The sequence below is a fragment of the Ambystoma mexicanum genome, chromosome 11 (genome assembly GCF_040938575.1).
Source record: "Ambystoma mexicanum isolate Mex_15411 chromosome 11, UKY_AmexF1_1, whole genome shotgun sequence".
Lineage (NCBI taxonomy): Eukaryota > Metazoa > Chordata > Amphibia > Caudata > Ambystomatidae > Ambystoma > Ambystoma mexicanum.
Window position 1 is genome coordinate 83,348,015 of NC_090934.1, and position 20,473 is coordinate 83,368,487.

Below are 20,473 nucleotides of genomic sequence, written 5' to 3' on the forward strand. Positions count from 1 at the left end.
ATTAACACTTAGAACATACAAATTGCTCATTGCAACATATGTTTGGTTGAAGATAGAAAGTCTATTGGGAATCTCTATATAAGGAAAAAATTGAATTTTTATTTCCTTTTGCTTTAGTATATACTAACTAGTTAGTAAAAGGAATTGTATGTTATTCTTTGTATCTAAATAGGTGTAAAGTTTTTTCATAAATGGTATCACATTAAATAAATAATTAATCCATCTAAAACCGTTGTACTCAAATTGAGTAGAACTCGCAAGAAATGCACATTTGCATGGTATATTAACCAGACTAAGATCCTAAGTAAAGATCATATGGTTTATTTGGGCTATTGTGGCACATCCTAATAAGGGTTTCTACAGGGCTTATCTGAAGAATTAAGCCCTTTTGTTAGCAACACAAATGGCTAAGGTTGACAGAAAGTGTGGGTATTTTTCGCTTGTTCCGACTATGAAGTTTTATATTGCAAAAGTTATTCCCCGACTTCTATATGGGCCGGAATTCTTTCCAGATTGGAGAACTAATGTTTCATTCAAGGGCTATGTTCCAAACGTTCATCTGTCCTCGACAAAATTGGGTCATCATGCGGTGGTTATGATAACAAATTCCAACTTTGTGAAAAATCGTACGTTTGATGGGTCTGAAACTATAGACTCTACTGTAAAATCTAAATTGTATGGTCATATTGTCTCCTATAAATATGAAGTTGGTACTCTAGAACCATATTTGATTGAATTTCTAGGGAAAAGTGTCAGGAACAACTTTATGCGTTTTCGTTTAAATGTTTTACTAACAAATTACATTCTTCGCTTTAGGCAGACAATACTTGTGTGTGTCCTCCTGTAGGTTTTGTAAAGATAGCTCAGCACTGGAATCCTTGAGACACATATTAATATACTGTCCTGCCTTGAGGTCCCAAAGAATTTTCTATTTCAACAAATATGTTTTTAACCTTCATTTTGTATCACTGGATTGTCTTTTATTTCGTTAAAAAATAGTTTAGTGAGATTCTCGAAGGATATGTGTGATTTGTTCTGATTATTTGATGTCTAATCTATTTATATATATTTTTATCCTTTGTAAAAAATGTTGGTGATACTGCCGTGTTACTATATATATATATATATATATATATATATATATATATATATATATATATATGATTCTGTGAAATGTTTCTTTCTTTCTTTGTAAAAGGAAAGTGTCTAAATGTTGAAGTATGTTTGTAAGATGTCTTGTTTAAATTAGTGTTCAATGTTAATGTATGTTAAATTATCCATTAACCTATGGTAAATCTTGAATCTTATTTTGGGAACGTTATTCTACTTCATGAATTTGTGGAAGTGTTTACTCATTTCAAATTCCATTTGAATGATGTTTGTAAAAAAAAATTATAAAACCATAAACAAATAAATAAGATAATCATGCCAAACTGCGATTTATTTTGCAAGATTGCATTCACTAATTCTAATACTCTCATTTACAATTCATTCAATTTTGTGAGGGTAGACTGTATCACTACCTTTTCATTGAGAAGATCATATAGTTTAGTTAACACTGATAGTGACATATTCATCGCAGTCAAGGTTGATTCGAATAAAGGAGGCTTTATGTTAGTTATTCCAAACGAGAGCCTCAGTGTTGGCTGTATAAAAGAAACAGAGGAGCTTGAGGATGAGTCCAGTGAGTCAGGATATAATATTGGAGAGGCTGACCAATTTCTCATTTGTTGTGGACAGTTTATTCTCTCTTCAAACTCAACTCGCAGAGGTTTTATTTTTTTTTGCCAATGATTGCTATACTTGATTTCTCTTTATCAGGTTCAGGGGGGACATCAATCCTGGTGCTGTATCTTCAACTATTTCTTCATTCAAATTAATATATTTTTCCTGTTCAACACTCACTTGAGAGTGTAGTAGTGTTTCAATATTAGGGGGATGAATTAGTACTTTTGTCTTAATGGCTATTTCACAGTATGTAATCAGATTGGTATTTCAATTTTCCTTCACGCACCTTTCACATGATTTTAAAGAGAGGGTGGTTGAGAATGCACAGTTGTTTGCATTGAGCTTTCATCACCTCCTAGAAGTGGTTGTCCCAGTAATTATTTAGAAGCCAAAGGTCTATTGATCCTACTAGGCAGGAAGAGATCTCAAGGTCTGCTGAATCTGAGACTTCTACAAAAGATATCAGATCAACCACTTGGCGGCTTATGAAGTCCGTCGAAATTGCAGGAGTGTGTTCTTCACATAGTTGTTGCTGCTCCACTCTGCATGGTCTTTTTGTCGTTTAATAAATATTGACTGATAACATTAGTATTTCTCTGAATGTCCGTGGTTACATTTGTATCCATTTGTTTCTCTGAATCTTTAATATTGAGTCCTTTAGATGTTAGTTTGATACACTGTGGTGAAGAATCTCTTACGATGTTTGGCATTGATGATTTTAATGTGTATAAGTGTGCCATGTTGTTATACAAAAGCCCAGCAATCCGAGCTGTTAAGTATGGACCCAAATACAATTCGTTCTTAGAGATTTGTCAGTACGCTAAGCGTTGTTCCAACTGAACAAAGCAATCAAAGTTCCTTTGTTTATTATGCTCAATTTAGTAACAGTGTTATCAACCACTCTCACCTCAATTGTTAGTATTCCTCCTCTCGCCGGTCGCGGACTGCTGCCACTTGACATCCCACTTCGCGGGAAAACCACTATTTGAATTGTTGGAGCTGGAGCCTCTCTCCGAGACCAGGCTCCCAGTAATCTGCTCTGGAAACAACGTGGAGCTCGAGTGCTGCACAGACTGCTGCCACTTGACATCCCACGTTCCATTTCATTCTTATTTGCATAGTGCTCTAAGGCCATTAGTTGCCTCTGCAAGCCTAGTGGCATCTCATCTAGAAGGACCAGATTGCCAGCATAAAGGAGTTTCAATATGGGAACTTTACCTCATTTCGGTGAGTAAGAATTCACCTTAACCAATTTATCACCAATGTCAGCTATAAATAAATTAAAAAGAGCCGGGGACAAAATTCACCCCTACTTCAAACCTCTATATGTAAGAATTGATTCTGGTAAAAGGCCCTGCTGATTCAGCCTCACTTGGATAGATGTTTGCGAATACAGCTGGCAAATTAACGCCATAATATAACCTGGGCAACCCCACTCCTTCATCTTTTGAAATAATCTGTCTCTAGGTACAGAATCAAATGCAAGTTTGAAATCGGTAAAAGCCATATAAACTGGCTGGCCTGATTATATAACCTTATTTTTTTTTTACCAGGCTTAATGCTAATAAATGTATCGCAGTACCTATCCCCGAGTCAAAGCATGATTGATAAATCGCAAAACGTGCAATTTCCTTCCCCCAGGCCATAAGATCTCTAAGTATTAGGCGAGCAAATATTTTGCCCGGCACATTTAGAAGCCAATAATTCTGTAGTGCTTCTATATCACCTTTCTTAAATATCAGTATTATGAATTATTCTTTTTTTCCACAACTCTATTTGTTTGGTCTCAAGAATTTGTTCGAAAATGATCAACAAAATCTTGGACCATACCTCTGGATAGGTTTTTCGCATCAAGCTTGTGAGGTCTTGTATAGGATTTATCTGCAAAGGTAACTGTAAATCCCCATTACCAGTTTTTAATAATGATCAAATTTGGGCACTATTGTTGGGAGCTATCATTCGAAGCATTTTTTCCTCATCTTGTTGGGTCAACCAGGCTCTGTGGCCCCTGAACCAGTTTGTCTTAATTTCAGCTTCTTCATCTGTCCAGCTCTAGAGAAGATATCCGAATGCATTAATGCTCTCAAGTTCTTTTTTAATTTCTTTTTCTTATTCTGAACCCCAATGTCAAAAACATGTTTCTGTCTAAACAACAGTGAAGTACCCGGAAAATGTTCCTTTGTAAATAGACTAAGGGCAGTAACATAATCACCCCCACACCTGGAGTTACCACTAGCATATGTACAAGGGCTCTCCTTTATACACCAATATCATTTCTCAAGGGAAGGTTCTCTCCATTTGAACTTGTTTCTGCCCCCCTGTCACCTCCACATTAAAGTGTTAACGATCTCTCCTGACCGCCGGGGAAACTAAATCCCATGTGGCCAGCAGCAAGTCATGATCACTATTGACTTGAGTTACCACCTCAAAATATGTTGCACTCATAAATATATATTTTTTAAATACTCGATAATGAACTTCGTCTCCATGTTGGGCGGGGTGGGCTATCTCCCCTTAACGCCCATTTCAGCATATGAAACACCCTCTCTTTCATTAACACCAACCATTTGTTTTGCTCTAATACTACATGCATGACCCTTTGATTGGAGAAATTGAATGTTTAAATATCCTGCAATAAAAACTGCTATACTACTTAGGTTCCCCAGACTTGGGTCCACTATTTCTTCTACCGCCTTCAAAACAGCCTCATCTGAAATAGCTACCGGATTCCAATATAAATTCAAAACAGCATAATGTAATTTAGGTCGATGGTTAAAAGAAGGACAAATACGACTTTGTTAGCTGACCAAACGAATTGGGAGATTCCCAGGCTTCTAATCCCAAACCCGTACCCATTTTACAAGCTGTCAGCAACCCTGATGAAGGCCTCTCTTTCGAAGCCTTAGCAGCCTCCACTAGGCAGAGAGCATAACCACTCCACATAGAAACCTGGAGTAGCCATGTTTCCTGAAGCATAACTATAGCTACGGAGCCCAAGGGATTGCTCTTGTGTATTAACAAATGTTTAAAGTCCTGGGTATTCCAAGAGTCCATCCTCAGAGTCTGAGTGTCATCCTTGGATGACAGTTACTTTTCTCGATATTGGACCTCGCCTGCCAAAGCCCCTGGTAACCAAGTACAGTCTAGTTCACAATCTTGCGGGGGAAACCTTCAGGACGATATCCCGTCCCGTATTCTGTTGCCCCTGGGGGGCACGTAATTATTCATGGAGAAAAGGATAACCTCTTTGTATACTGTGTCGGAGATACCGGCAAAAAGTCCTTTGTAGATAGTCTGATGTTTATTAACTTCTCCTATTTTGTACACAGAATAGTTACTGATTCCTAGCTGCCAGTAGGAGATCAGGGACCAATTGAGAAGGAACATACATCCTCACTCTACCAAGATTGTATTTGTTAAGGAATTCAACCTGAGCATTGTCACACGATTTGATAGCTCTAAATACTGGTATGTTTGCTATTCATTTCAGAATATTAGTTCTGTTTAGAACTATTTCATTGGTTAGTCTTCCCAAACTCTCCAAATATAAACAATAATGAGACATGGAGATCTTATTACAAGACTGAACTGCAGGTAGTGATGGATATCCTCCCAAAGAAATTGAGTCTCCCCCCTTCTCTTAGGGGGTTGATGTTCTTTATAGGACATGGACTCCACAGCATCTCTCCCCACTCTCCTCCCAAGCAAGTTAAAATTAATTTTATCTCTACCAGTCTGAGTTGACTTCCTGTCCTCCTGCCTGGAGATGGAGTTATAGTAACAAGCAAGGAGTCTTCTTTGTTCCAGTTTACAAAATGTCTGTGAAAGCTGTGGTTATGCTTTACCTTGGATTTTCCCTATTTGTGAGAAATCCCCAAGGTGGTGACCATAGTGTAAAACTTCTCGGCGTTTACTAATACCTTCCTCATTGATTATGTCCTCAATCAATGAGTGAGTAGTAGGATTGAGGCGGTCCACTTCATTTGATGGCTTCTCCATTAACTCTTGTTGATCTTGAGTCATTGATCGATGATTCGTGGAAACCTCCACCATAATCTTAACAGACTTGTTCTGTTTCTGCAGACTTTCTTGACGGCCTTCTGTTTTAGCCTTAGTTTGTACACAGACATGAGGTGGTGTAGATAAGGCCTATAAAAATGTGCGTGAACGAAACATATTCGATCTGGTTAGCGACCTTTGATTCTTTGTTTTTTCCCCTGGTAAAATCGATTTACCAGCCGCCTTTCGTTTAGCAAATATTTTGAACAACGACTATGTTCTCCAATAGATCCTCTGTAATTTCTTAGGGTTGGTCTTGCAGATCTATACTCCTTCCTTTCTCAGTCTCCCCTTGCACTAAAAGGCCAGATAAATCTATGGTATAACATAGGCAAGTTCGATGTTACAGGCTAGGGATCTAAGACAGCAAGGTTAGGTAGTATGGATAACACTTTCCCCTGCAATTCATCCACTTGCTTAGCGCCAGGCAGTTCTTTCGTTTGAATATGTTCTTCAATCATGGTCACTTTTTAAAACCAGGCCAGTCAATACATTTGTTTGTTCGTTACATTTTGTATCCAAGGTTTCAAATGATTTAGCCAAGGCCAAAAAACCTGTATTCATAGCTGTTAAGGAAACCTCCAGCATGTGGGTTACCCCATTATTCAAACCAAATGACCTTCGAAGTGTTGGGTTCACAAATGAAACAGAAGAACTAGAGGAAGAGGCTGCATATCCTGTACTAACTAACACAAGTTCCCTTGCTGATGGTATAGGAAGCAAAGGAAGCAGTGCTGGATGCAACATGAAATCACGATTCTTCACGTTTTGCTGGATTCAAAGTCCTGAATGGTTATACATGTATCCTTTGATGTAACAATGGGGGTAAGAAAACATACTGGTCTTTGGCTTTGCGACTGAAGAATTCCCCCCTCCCTATCTTCTTGCTCTTCCCTAAACTGGACCTGGGCTTCCAGAATCACTGGAGATTGAGGCAAGGTGACATCCAGCCCCATAATCTGTTATCTTTGCTCATGTGAAATCTGCTGCACAGTGATGTTATCCTGCGTGATTACAGAGTTGACTCTCACTGGTGCCAAAGATAGTCTTTGCTCCATTCCCCTTGTTTCAGCAAGATTCTGTGCACGTTTCTCAGTTGCTGTGGGTACAATATACGGTGCCTTAATATCTTCATTTCCCACTGATTGCTTCCAGTAACCCCTAATATCAGACATCAGGTTTTTTGAGCGAGTCTGTACAGAGTCTCGTTTAGGTAAATTTAGGAACCGCTTTACTAAACGCTGAAAGGTACGGGCTGTGTCCTTTGAGCTCTTGCCCCCCTGGTGGGCTTGTATTGAGGCTTGCAGCATTGTTGTTTTCAATGTATATGCATATGACATGTCACAAGACAGTGCAACCCAAGCGACCAGCCACTTGCACTAGGCAACAAATATATCAAAAAAGTATAATGTTCAAATGGAAACGAATCTAGAAAAATAAAAAATACCTCACCCTCGGCTCCCCAGCCTCCTGGTCTGCCGAACAGCACTGTGGTTGCACTCTTGGGTGCATGCGGAATCAGGTTTTTGAAGATCCAGTGTGAAAGGGGTGTGGCTTGGCACTTAATATAATATTTAGTCATATATCAGTTTATATGCAGTCACATTGTTAAAAACAGTGGAGGCTCATAGTGGGTGTAGATGCCAGTAGATATCCAAGAGAAGAGGAAAAAAAACCAGTAACAATCCAAAACACCTTGCAGCCTTGGAAACGATAAGGACCAGCTAACAGTACTCTGGTCGCACTATTGGGTTATTTATTATCATTTGTTTTCATTGATGTGCCTTTTATGGACGTGAGTTTGGGGGTCCAATGAGAGGGAAACTGACACTGTAGGATTCTGATGCCCATGAGCCAAATAGGGGTGTTTTTTTTTATAGCAATCGTGAAGGCCTGGATTGTGATTATGCTCTGTATATCAGGCCTTAGGTAGGGATACGTCTAAGGGTGCAACGAAGGCAAAGGACGAAGGTACGCGAGTAAGAATTTCATTGATGTGGCATGTCCTAAAGTTATGCAGTGAAGGCTTTTGGAGGTCACAGTTTTGAGTTGAGGGAGGTTTGAATTGCAGCATTTTTATTATTTAAATGTCCGTAACTAGGACAGTGTGATGCTATAATGTTTATGCATTTCAGTAGATTATGCAATTGATAATCACGGTTATTACCTTTTTATGCTGGGGGTTAACTGTAGAGAATCTCATTGTGATCTTAACATGGATTGAGGCAAATCTAAAACAATTGTTGTCATTGAAATTGTGTTTCTTATTTGTGCTATTGTTATTTGTATACAGTACATTGTCCCATTCAAGAATGGTTAATGATGCTTGGCTATAATTTGTGGGTTTTTTTCATTATTAAAGAAGGATCAGTGATGTTTGTGCACATACTAGAGCGAAGATGGCTAATTAATATTTCATGATGGTGCACAACATAATTGAGTAGCGAGATGGAGACAGTTAATGCAGCTTGTTTAATAACTTCTGTCACATTTTTAAATTGGGGAAACTTATCTTAAAGTGGTATTTTTTCAGGTGAAGGCTAAATATTTTAATGGAGTCTGCAATTTTAATTGGTTTGAAACCAATTGGAGCTAAACAAGTGCTTGTGGCCCAGAAATGGTACTTCACACGCGTCGTGACGTCACGTAAACCCGCCTCCCACCGCCATTTTCTCCCACCCTCCTTTCGAGGCGGTCACTGCGCATGCGCAAGAGCTACGGAACCTCTCGTGAGCGCATGCGCGTGGAACTTAGGGCAATCTGCGCGATACCCTCTCCCACCCCTTTTCAAATGGCACCTCCCCACTGGGCATGCGCTCTAGTCGCTGCCGTTGATGCCCTCGCGCCATTGAAAGAGAGGTGGAAAAGTGGGGGCGGCGCTTCGCGACATTAAAAAAAAAAAAAAAAAAAAAAAGCTTTCCCTGTTAGTGGCCGAGAGTTGCGTCACTGGCTCCTCTTCCGCATCACATACATGTGTGTTATCCTGCTCTAACGCCCCTCCCCCGCACAGTGTGAGTGAGCTCCAGCACCCCCTGCGGTCAGAGTGGATTCGGTCGGAGTGGTGCTGCCGGACTGTTGACCAGTCGAGTGTCCGAGGGGCCAACATGGCGGCTCTGTGGGAGGAGGTTGCAGTTGGGGTATGTGTGTGTTCTCCCCTCTGGCTGCATCATGGTACAATCCAGGCTTATGTGTCCGGTGGGGGCTGGGGGGCAGCGCTACTGCCCATGGTGCGGGTGGGGGGTTGCTCCGTGGAAGATTGGGTAGAGGCGAGCCGGCTGTCTGGGCGCTAGACAATACATAGAGCAGGCTTAGAAACGGGCCGTGACCCCGCGTGCCCGGAACATTGTGTGCAGACGTTGGGACTGAGGAGGGAGGAGCTTCTGCAGGAAGTGCCGGAGCAGGCTTGACATGTGTCAGCTTTGGCTCTCACTCTCCGAGTCTGTGAGGGCGCAAGTGGAGAGTTCAAGTGATGGCAACGTACGTTGGCATCCCCATACAGGGGGTTAGAATTGCAATAGCTGAGCTTTTGATCGCGCCTTTTAAATTGGGTGGTTTGGGGAGGTTTCCTGTAAGGTCATTGAGCACTACTAGGAGCTTTGTTTGGAGGTGGGGCCCGGATATGTGCTCCTCGAATGTGGGAGGTCAATAATGATGCCTGTGTGTCGGACGTGCAGTATGTGGATGGCAGGTGTCAAGTTCTCATATAAGGCACCTGGATCTTTATGAGGGAAAATAGCTGAACAAAGTGCATTTCTCTGCAGATCTCGTAGGCAAGGTTAGCAGTATATATTTGCTGCGATGTAGTTTGCACTGGCTTTGTGGTTCTTTACAATTGCACGTATCCACCCACACCCAGTTACAATGCTGTTATTTAGCTACTCCCGAGACTGACCTTCTTGCAATTCAGTTCCTTGACCCTCATTATGTGGCATGATTCCTGTAATTTGTGTTGTATCTTCTGTGATTTGCGACTGGCTCTCTTGGTGCACAAACTATTTCAGTTGGTATTCCTACCTACTGCGTTCTTCTACAGGTCAGACATTTTGCTACGTGTCGCTGACATGTGAGGCACTAAGATTTGAAATGGGAAATTTTTTGTGTAAATGCACATTGCAACCTGCATACATGCCTATAATTTCATATTTTTGCAATTCTTAGTTTGGACATCCCAACTGCTGGTTTATATACCCTTTTGCGATATCATATTTGGCCTATTCAATTATATTGCTCTACTTGGGATGTCTGTGTACGCTTATTGAAAGAGGGTGTTTTGGGAATATCTCAATCCGTTCTGAGTCTCACTTGGTCTTCTTTAGGGTTGTCTGGCCAATTCATGTGGTATAGTGGAAGGCAGGTTCTCTTCAGGCATCACACAAACAACATTTCTGTCTCCTCCAAAATTCCATACCAAGCAATTCACCCCAAATGTTTGATTTAGTCTAGCCTATCTGTGCATGCGACTTGTTCTCTCTGTTCAGTATTAAGTTTGAAAACTATCAGTCTTAAAAAAATACTTCGTTCTCCAGAATAACCCAACACACCGTTTCTTGCTTTCCCAAAGTTAATTATCCCATGCCAATGATGAGTGCACATTTTGAGGCCTGTTCGATGGTCAAATAATTTCCCGCCCTGTACCTTGCTTTTTGGCCCCTCTGGGTGGAGGAGGCATGTGAGAGAGAGAAGGCAGAACTCACTTTGACCAAAGTGTTCCTTGTTCTTCGTGGCTTGGTGCCTTCTTCAAACCACACTGTGGAGAAAGAAGGGAGAGCTCGGCTCTACAGACGGGAGCTGCGTGAAAAAAGGAGCCGTAGCAGTGAGTTGCTGTGCAGGGGCGGGTTGCCTTGGAGCTTGAGCCAGGCAGTACAAAAGCCTCACAGTGGTAAACAGACTAGCACATAGCTCCACACTGGCTTTGGTGGGTGTGATCCACACTGAATATGGGAAAGGCTGGTCTCTTGACCAAGGCATAGCCGCAATTTGTCATTCACTTGTAGTGGAAGTCGAGTCCTGTGATGTGGCTTAGTTATTTGTGCTGCTGGCACTGTGTGCAAGCAGTGTATTTTGTGTTAGGGGGCTGGATCTTGGGGCAAGCTGAGATATCGACCTCACCAACTGATGGTGAGACGCTAATTGATGTGATCTGGCAGTAGTTGTCTTGAGCACGTGCAGAACACTATATATACCTGTACCTCATCGTATGCTTTAGACCTGCTCTTGCATTTTCATACTTGTTAGTGTGAGCTTTACTTCATAGCCCTTATATGACTGATATGAAATAGGGGATCTGGGAGTGAGAGCCTTCATACACAAAGCTCATACCCCTCTCTCCAATAACAATGACCTGTGGTTTCCAGTTTTTTTGGTATGTGAAATATGAGTAGTCTTATATTGAGACGCTTCTTCCTTCAGAGCAGAAGCATATAATCCCCCTATCGTGTGCGAACTACCGAGTGGCAAAACTGACTTGTTAAACTGTAACGCAGAGATGCTTGTCGAAACCTAATTTGCCACACCCCCCAACCCTGGTGTGACTCAGAACTGTTTCAATCCTTCTTATAACCTCGTGACTGCAGCAGCCTTGAGCAAGGTCGTAAAAGTATCATCACATGCAAGCTATCAACAACTTTCGACTCGGAATAGCACAAATAAATTACCTTTTTTTTTTTTTCGCTTCTGGAGGGAAAACCAAGACCGGGGTCCATTTGACACGTGCTTCTTTGCAAACACAGGTACAAGGGAGTACACGGGGAAACCTATGCTGAAAGAGGTGGTAATGTGCGATAGCGAGGACTCTGCAGAGACTAGTTTTGCAGACACCCCTCCAGATATTGTCATCGATTTCTATTTCTGCTATGGATTTCTTTTTTGACTCTTCTGCACGGTCTATCTTCTTTGACTCCGGGACTGAACGGTCGGTGGAGCTCTCCTTCGATCCAGACCTTGATCGAGTTAAACCAGGTCTTGTGTGTCCTTGTTTCTCTCTTTAAAAGCTTGAAGACCGAGATTAAGTCAAATTCGTCAACCGTGGAGTCCTTGCTGTTGAAGTTGGATAATATAAAATGACAAAAACATGTCGTGCATGATTTCACCACAGCCTATACCTATTGTTAATATTGATTCCGACAGAGGTTACCTGTTCCGTATCTTATGCCTATTGTATCAAGAACTGTCCATGCTAAGAATTCTGGACAGAAAATGGTCAACAATGGAAAACTGAGAACCTACCCACTAAAACAATACGTCATCAAGACCATTAATCAATTATTTTCTTAATCAGCCTAAGGTGAAGGCAGTTCTTTCCAATACTGCGTCTTCTACCTGTAACATGCACCAATTACAAGTTATCAACTGTAACTCTATATTCCCATATTACAAATAAGGTGCTGGCCAGTGTTGGGCTGGGGAAAACTAGCTTGCTGGCTGAGAATTTTAAGGATATTGTGACCAAAGTTACTAAGCATGGAATAGCTAAATCATGTTTTGTGAGACACAGAGCAGATGCTGGAAGGTTAGACCAGACTATGCATATTCAACAAGCGGCTCCATTCTATAGGAGTATACCTACTTGTCGACCTTACGAAGGGGCCGTATTTATGGGGAAAGAGTGGAGATGTTAAGTCAGCTCATAATGGCAAACTAGCAATTACCCATATGGGCTCGCCTCCAGATCTTTCAGGGATGTTGGGTCAAGGATCTGAGTTCCAGAGACTTGGGGACTAGGTATCCGATAGGTACCGGTGCTGTAAGAATGCGAGGGGAAATATTGTAACTTGTCGCAACCTGGGCGGCTTGCAAATGAGAGATATTCCAAAAGAATTACTTTATGGAATCATATTTGAGGGAATATAACTTAAACTGTTCTGTGATTTTGAGAACTGCAATTTTACAGTTGTTTTTGGCTTTTCTGACGGCTGAAATTTCCTCAAATGATTTACAAAGGGTAGGTTTCATCGATCGCTGGAGAGCAATTGGCTCCATAGTCTTTAAGTTGAAATTTATTCAAGACTGTGTTATGAACGAAAGAGAGAATTTAGAATCCTTGGTTTTGATATCTGCCAGTATCTGTGGCCCAATCGGAAAGATAAAGATACACGTGTGGGGGGGAGTGGGATTTGAACCCAAGGGCCGAAATCTAGCCCCTGAAAGATATGCTTCAGACCAATACTTGGTGATGGTTACTGAAAGCGTCCGAACAAAAATGATTTACGAGTACCTTGGATGCCAACAAGAGATAAAGACATAACATGATCTCTGAATACTAAGGCTCATATGCACCTCCTTTTTAAACGTTGAATTGGGTAATTGGCTTCAAACCTTTGATTGTTGCTCTTCAGCGACATGGTTTCTGGAGGCATCAGGTATGGATGCTACCATATATCCTGCCAATTGGCTAAGCGGGGCGCAGTATGACATCCTTTTGGTGGCTTATTAACTGGTGTTCGTTTCTCTCCCTCAATACATGTAGTTGGGTCAAGTGAGGTATGCCATGGTATTTTGGCTACCCATATACGATTGATGAATAGGACCCCTTTAGACTACCTGATTTTGAATATGTATTGGCGCGATAAAATGGGGGATCTGGATGTTCTATTGAAACTGACTTATCTCCAGAAGTGGGCCTCCTGTTTCTTTGGAGGCCATATAGTCCTAGCTGGAGATCTGACTTCTAACTGTATCACTCCAGAACTGCTTAAAGATTTGGGGATGAAGGGAATCTGGGGTTCTAACAAAAGAGGAAATGGAGGACGCTGGCTTAAGTGTTTGAATGGACTAGGTTTGGAGATTTTGAATGACTTTTTTTCCACTTCAACCGTGGTAGAACCAACACGGGCAGATAGATCTAGATACTGAACCCTCGAATATATCTTTGTTAGTAGTTGGCTGTATTCTCACTGTACTGAGTTTGTGGTTACCCCGACCCAGTAAAGTGATCATGCCATGTTGGAAACTGCCTTTAGCATTGTGCTGGAATTTGAGGGAGAATCATGGACAGGCCCTAGTGACCTGACCCTGAAAAGGGCAGGCAATAGGATAGTGTGGAATGCGGCCGCTGTAAAACTTGGGAATAAACATCTATCAGACTACCTTCGATCCTCCTCTGAGGATTTGAAGAATAGAATCCTTACAGTAGGAATATTTGGGCCATTTAAAACTCTCATAGGAATTTCTGGTGCTACTGGGTATGGTGGAAGTCTACCTAAGGGCAAAAGCGAAGGTCACCTCCACTCGTATAGTGAGGAACTTGTAACTAGAAGATGAGTCATGAGGAAGACCATAAGATGTTTCAAGTCCCATTCTAGACTACTGTGGGAAGAGGCTCTAATACAGATTAGCAAGGCTTGACAATCGTACAAAAACTGGACGCACAACTCAAGTCTAAAGACTTGGAATATTCCGAAGCTATGTTGGCTTGCTTAGTAAATAAAGACTCAATCTTTTTGGTAGCTGGTTAACAGCATAGATCTGTCACAACCCAGTATGCAACTCAATGCAGCAACAAATGGCGTGGTTGATCATGAACACTGTCCTTTGGTACTATCCCACGTAAGTACTGTAGGTATGAATCCTGAAGACTTTGTGCCTGTAGCAGTGTCTCAGGCACTTTTGCATTTTAGCTTCTTCCGTGCTCCTGGCCCTAGTGGGCTTACTAATTCATATTCAGAAGTATCCTGATTTATGGTCCGAAGCTTTATCTGTTTCGGGATGTTGTGAAATACGGTGGATACAATTCGGGAATCCTGGTCTACTGCATATGTAATTCCAATCTACAAAAGATGGAATCGATCTTGTCCACTTAATTATCGACTAATTGCAATCCAACATGCTGAAAGTAATGTATTTGCATCAGTCTTACTGACAGACACATCTTGAATCTTGGATGGCAGATTGTCAGATTTTGAGCAAATGGCAAAAGGGGTTTAGGTGCAACTTGAGGACCCCTCTAAATTGACTTATTTTAAACTGCCCACATCATCTGGCCTGGGTGTGGTCCTATGAGTCTTATGTTGCGTTGCTCGATCTGGCCTCTGCATTTGATGCAGTCGACCGTAATAAACTGGTTGAAATTGCAAGCATGGGGTATTCCTCCAGGCTTGCTGAGACTTATTGCGGGACTGTATAATGACACGAACATACAGGTTTGCCTAAACCATTCTGGTGACCTATCCAAAATGATTCGTTCCTCATGCAGGGTTAGGCAGGCACGTGTTTTGGCGGCCTGTCTGTTTAATTTATATCTCAGTCTGTATAAGGTCAAAGGTCCCTTAAAATTGCTATATGCACAAAGCTATGATTTCCTTTGCAGGGTTTATTTTTGACACTTTGTAGCGCAAAGTCGAGCGCTTTTCCATACGACTGAGATTCTGGCGACTCCCAGATCAGGCCTGACACAGCCTGTCATTCAAGGATAATGCTTTCTTTTGCTGGCACAATCTGAATGTGGATGGGCACAGCAGGATCTCCCAGGATCAGAACTGTGGAAGGTTGAACAGATGAGGGAGAGCATCGGGGCGCCAACATTTTAAATGACCAATATTTTCTTTTTCAAGGGGAAATGTTGAGCTAGCAGCAAAGCAGTGCTGCTTTTCCGTTTTCTTCTTGGGTGCATGTAAGAAACACACTGGCTGCCTTTTTCAGTGTGCGCCCTGTCCCATCTTGCCCAATAGGTGAATGGCAAGTCAGTGCAGCCATTATTTTGTAGCTACAAACAGTTTTGATGTAAGGCGCTGGTGCTCAAAGGAGCCAGCACAGCCGTTATGCTGTTAACTGCTGAAGTTCAGCTTGGTGAGGTGGGGGAAGTACTGCTGAGTGGGTAAATATATTCCATGACTGACTTAGTTTTCATGATCAACGCTAAGCCCTGAATTGGGAAATGAATACTCTGGTTTAAAGATCGTGTACATGCTCTCTCTTCTCAGTTAATAAAGCTTGATCGGAACTATTGTACATTTTCCTTGAAACCTGCAATACAGTTCTCGTAAAGTAAACCTGTTACAAAGCTGCCTTATGGCATCAAAACCTATCCTCCTAGTGTAATGGACTAACGACTCTCGATCCAATATTTTGGAGGAGAACACTGAGGCTTCCAAATTCACTGCCAGTTGGTCTTATACGATATGAGTTGAGCGTTCTATCTCTAAAAGCGAGAGCTGACAGGGGAATTCTTTCTCTGTGCAAGATCTTGTGTCCCACTATGGGTTCTCTTTTTCTAGACCTAAAGGAAATGCTCCAGACTCATGGCTGTGATTTGAGGAATTTTATCCTTTAAACAAGCATGGCTATTTTAGGTGCTATTGATTGCATATTTGAAGATCTGGTGCATATTCCTGTTCTGGTTAAATTATCACTGGATAAGTACACATATGCCTCTTTGGGCCATCTGCACTGACCATAAGAAGTTGGGTATTACTGCACCCTTTTTATGTATGTGCCCTGATAAGTTAACAAGGGCCATCTTCTTACGATTTCGTTGGCATTTGATGCTCACAAAACAGATTCTTGCTAGATATGGCCAGCTCCCAAAGGAACATACTACGTTTTGATTTTGTAGATTGGAGGGTTCCTGTAAAACCATGAGGCACTGTTTGATGGAGTGTTAACTTCTGTTGGGCAACCGTCAGTTATATTTTGAGAGATTCTTACCCTTAAATGTTTGTTTATTGAATTTATATAGCGCTTTACAGAGTAACAAGATACAAAATTTAAAGAAGCTTATATACAAACGTGAAACAAACCAGAAGTACAGTATATGGAACAATTTACTCAAAGGGAGGGGAGGAGGAGGGAGAGGGGGAAAAGGGGGAAGGTTAAGGGTATGAGAATCGGGTTCGATGCTATCAGGGTGGGAATGGAGGTGGTGCAGGGGGGGGAAACAGGGGAGTATCCCAGGTGGCCTCTTGCACCTCTAGGTAGCAGTGTCCAGTGAGGTCAGTGGGAAAAAGGGGTCATGGAACATATGCCTAGCTGGGAGGACCACCTCTGTAGTGGGATTTATAAGATCTCTCAAACTGGCAGAGAATTCCTTTTCAAACGACCTATAATTTTATTACAGACCGTGATGAATCATGTTTTGGTATATGGTATGGTCATTTTCTTTGGAAGGGATGTTTAACAAATATTATGTATATGTGGTGATGTCTAGATTTTATTAGTAGTTTGCCCATAAGGAAAGAAAGAGGAATGAATTGCTTATATATGCAGTTGAAATGTTTTACATTTTTCTTTTATAGTTGTATTGTGAGACAAAACATTTGTTTTGACTCGGATTTAATCTGACATTTTAATTAAAATTGGACAATGTATTTTATTAAAGATGGAATGCTTTTTTTAACCAATAAATAAATAAAAAACAAAGTGCTCCTTGTTTGATGCACTGCCTGCCCAAGAAATTTCCCACCGCTGAGCATTCATTCAGATGGGAAAGCAGAATTTAGAATTATTCTGATCCATTTTGCCTTTGAGGGGATCGTTCTACCTATTGAGGTTGCAGCTAGATCAATGAGGTGTGGTTTTCATAGAAACAAATTACAGTAGGAGGAAGCTTAAGTTTGGTGTCCCTAAATGATTAGCACCGTTTCCATGGGCATCTAAACCTGTAAGATGGTTGCTTCACGACTCTCGTGTTCCTAGAGTCCCCTGTAAAGTCTTTGGGACCAAATGCAATCTCTTGGGCTTAACTTTGTGTGTATGTATGTGTGTGCATATATATATATATATATATATATATATATATATATATATGCTAGTACCCTGAGTACATGCTGATCAGGTGATTAATATTGGACAGCTCTAATGTGTAGCGTTTTAAAGTTTGCACAGGAACCACTTGGCATTGAGAACGTGCCTCTTGTGACTTGAATGTGTTTCTTTAGAAAGCGCTCATGGCATAGACCTAATTACAAATGCAAGCTAATGGAATTAAGTGACATACAAGATCGCAATCTAAAATATCTGCTGCACGTTGACATGCATTCTATACACTTTTCCCTTGATAATTCAAATGGCGTTGTACAGAGGTGCCAAAAACAGTGTCGGAAGCCACAGTAAATGGATGGTAACCAGTGATTACATTGCAGTAAATAAAGGAGTAAAAATAATGCAATAGAAAGAGGGTAAAAACACTGGCAGAATGAACAAAATATAGGCAATTATATATTAATGCAGGTAGTTAAAATAATGCAAAAGGGAGGCTGAAAAAGAGGAATGACGGGTATAAATTGTCCAGGCAGCGCTCCAGATAAGATTTTGTAGTGGGAGTGTTTTACTCCCTATTTTGAAGTTGGGAGTAAAATGATTTTTTTAGGGAATACACAAGTGCCATTCCTAATGGGAGTATTTAATAAGAGTAAAAATGTTTTAAATGTAAAACAGCAATGTTTTTGTAATGAACACTACTTTGTGTTATCCAAATTTTTGTCAATTCGGATTGGGCAGTAACAGTAGTTTCTTCCTGTGGCACTCTGTGTACTACTGGTCAACCATATCCCTGGAGCTGTGCAGATGTTAACCAGGGTACATGCGTGCTTCTGTTCATTTCCTTTTTTTGTTGGTGGTATTTTAACTCCCTATTTTTATTTTTGGGGAGTATTTACCTATTTCTGGTGAGTAACAGTGGCCGATACACCCCTTATTTGTAGAGCTGGGTTACGGAGGCTGGAGGTGGGGTCCCCCCGTGAATGTAATTTAGCAAGGTAAAAGCAGGTAAAGTAATATGGTCAGAGGGAAAAGTTACTGAAAAGACATTTTAAAAGCCACAAAACTACGATTCTAGATTATTAGAAGGGCAACTAGATAGTAGTCACAGACTATATAAAGTCTGCATGTACATAATGTGTGCTGTAAAAGGCATGTGTATTTAAAATATTATTAATGTTGCTTTATAAATGTGTTTTTAGATGTTTTTGAGAGCGATTACAATCTCATATAACCAAATGGATCTGGGTCCCAAAGGAGTAAAGAGAAACCGTCCTTTAAAAAAACCTATGTTAGCAAGTTGGTTTGTAATTCTTCTCTTTTCAGCATAATCTTTACCCGTTTGAGGAATTCTATGGATCTGTTTAATTGGTTTTTGCTGATAACCATCAATGTGCAACTGATGTGATGCACGTTGTAGATGTCTTAAATTGTAGTGTAGTAAGTTTGGTATATTTCTTTTCCCCTCATCACTCTAATTCCTCAATACTTGAGCACATACGTGAATAGCAGAACCGGTCCTTTTCACGTACATTGGAAAGATAATGTTAATGTTGAAAATATTTGTTTTATTTGGACCCAACAGAAATACTGATGCCTGCAGAATACAGCTTATCACTACATGTAACGGATGTAGTAGATTCTTGTGGATACCTTGATTATTGGAGCGTTTCTGGCTTTAGCCAATACTTCTTGTCCCGTCGAAGGTCTTGGTGTCAGCCCTCCCATCTGCACCCTTTTGTAAAGACCTATTTTGATTACACTTGTGCACTTTTAATGAAGGGTACAGCCAGAAAGACAAATCAATTTGTACTGCTAAATTAGACCCGATATGGGGGAGGCAGCCCAAGGAACCCAAGACATGCGTTGGCTGCATTGGGCTCCTCATCAGTGCAGTAAGGTGCAAACCGAAACATTCTTCGACATGATAGTGCAATTGTTTACTTCTACCGAAATCTAATGTTCCAGACAAGATGAGCGACTGTAGAACATTCTGGGCCAAGTGGCCATTGTCCGTGTATATCCCTTTTTGAAGGCGCAAGAGTACGTAGAGGTTAAGGTGGCGGTGTGGGTGGTACTATTAGCACGGTTCTTCCTTCGTAGGCTTACAATCTTAGTATTCATCATAGCTCTTCAAAATGAAAAGCCAGCCAGAAAGATATGGCCGAATGTTTCCAAGCTCTACGACTTGGCCAGAGCAGGAAGCAGCTTGGGCATGAAACTGTCAGTCGTTCAACACCTCAGAATAACCTGATTGGCGCTCATTCCTGGCAGTCGCAGGTTCTTCTCTTTTACAGTCCGGCACCATTTTATCAAATGATTTGCTTTTTCTCGTAGCATGTGTAGCCATAGTGACTTCTTTGAAGCAAGTAGTTCTTTGCAAAAAAGTTTGGCATGTATAGCAAACGTCACAAATTCAACCTTTGGAAAATTAAACTATCTAAACTAGAGTATCTGGTGCTTACTGCTGTTTTCCTAAATGGAATTTTAAAAAACATGCAGAACTGGTGAGGTGCAGATGAAAAAACACATAAAGGATAGGAGTGCCTTTGTGGTGGAAGTCCATCATGTAGGACTGTTCCTGTTCGGTCCAATCACTTCACGCAGTGGTTCCATCATTCATTCGAGTTTGTGTAAAGAAATTAAAAAAAAAAAAAAAAAGAATTCCTTTTTTGGCGTTTATTGCCTACCAAATTCAACTTCCGTGAGGATTACTCTTTAAAATTCTGCTGGGGTTTTCATGCTGTTGTTTTTAATACATTTGAAATTTTTCGTAAATGTTGCTCAACTGTTACTGTGTAGCAAATCTTATTGCGCTTTTATATCCTTTTTCCTTTCATTGAGCATTTCTGCACAAGTGTATTTGTTTACAACCAATATATATCTGCAACATTCTGGTACAAATTGCTTCTGTTTGACTTAAAAGGGCAGTGCTTTGTTCGTTGCCAAGTTGAAGCGCAAACTTCTTAAAGGGGGGGGGGGACTTTTTTCATTT

General features: G+C 40.9%; 1 protein-coding gene across 15 annotated transcripts in view; it reads left to right on the top strand.

Annotated features, from left to right (window-relative positions):
- ZMYM4 (zinc finger MYM-type containing 4) overlaps positions 1–20,473 on the top strand; it is a 1,943,772-nt gene that overhangs the window by 221,187 nt on the left and 1,702,112 nt on the right. For 3 of the 15 annotated variants that reach the window (XM_069622580.1, XM_069622586.1, XM_069622592.1), the window contains exon 1: positions 8,543–8,924. The exons of 11 other annotated variants lie outside the window; for them this stretch is intronic. The gene's annotated coding sequence lies outside the window, so the exon portion shown is untranslated. Of the gene's footprint in view, positions 1–8,542; positions 8,925–20,473 lie in introns of those variants that run through there. One more of the 15 variants, XM_069622591.1, reaches the window with a different exon arrangement.